This window comes from Buceros rhinoceros, unplaced genomic scaffold, assembly GCF_000710305.1.
Source record: "Buceros rhinoceros silvestris isolate BGI_N320 unplaced genomic scaffold, ASM71030v1 scaffold23094, whole genome shotgun sequence".
NCBI lineage: Eukaryota > Metazoa > Chordata > Aves > Bucerotiformes > Bucerotidae > Buceros > Buceros rhinoceros.
The window spans coordinates 5542-5993 of record NW_010409143.1 but is presented as its reverse complement, the minus strand read 5'-3'; the positions used below and the strand labels follow the sequence as shown (position 1 = coordinate 5993).

At 54.4% G+C, this 452-nt stretch overlaps 1 protein-coding gene across 1 annotated transcript in view; it reads right to left on the bottom strand.

Annotated features, from left to right (window-relative positions):
* The window catches only part of LOC104492580 (DENN domain-containing protein 2D-like), a gene marked incomplete at both ends in the record, with an annotated part of 3055 nt that overhangs the window by 1029 nt on the left and 1574 nt on the right, over nucleotides 1-452 (bottom strand). The window lies entirely within an intron of this gene.

Genomic DNA, 452 nt, shown 5'->3' with positions numbered 1-452 from the left:
TGTCAGAGCTGGTGCTCAGGCCAAGGACACGGTTGATGCTGCAGAAGCAGAGGGAGCCCGGAGAACTCAATTCTGATGCCAAAGCTCTTGATCATTTTGGTGCAGAGTTGTTTGGCATATTACCAAATTTTTCCCCCCTGGACATGTGTCCTCTGAGACTTCCTGCTCCACCTTGGGGCTAATCCCACCTCCCACTGGAACAGGGACCACTGGGATGAGGGTCCAGCCTTTTTTCCCTTTCCAACTGGACAATCCTGGGTCCGTTTGCGCTTTCAGCCCTCCAGACACCCAGTTCAAACAGCCAGAGCTCAGTCCTGGGCAGGTTTTATGTCCCTACTTAAGCAGGCTGTGCATAAACCATCAGCCAAGGAAGACCCCCCGCACACCTCACAGCCCCGAAGCTGGCCAAATCCATTAGCTGCGAGAGGCAGCCGCTGCTCCGAAGCAAGTTT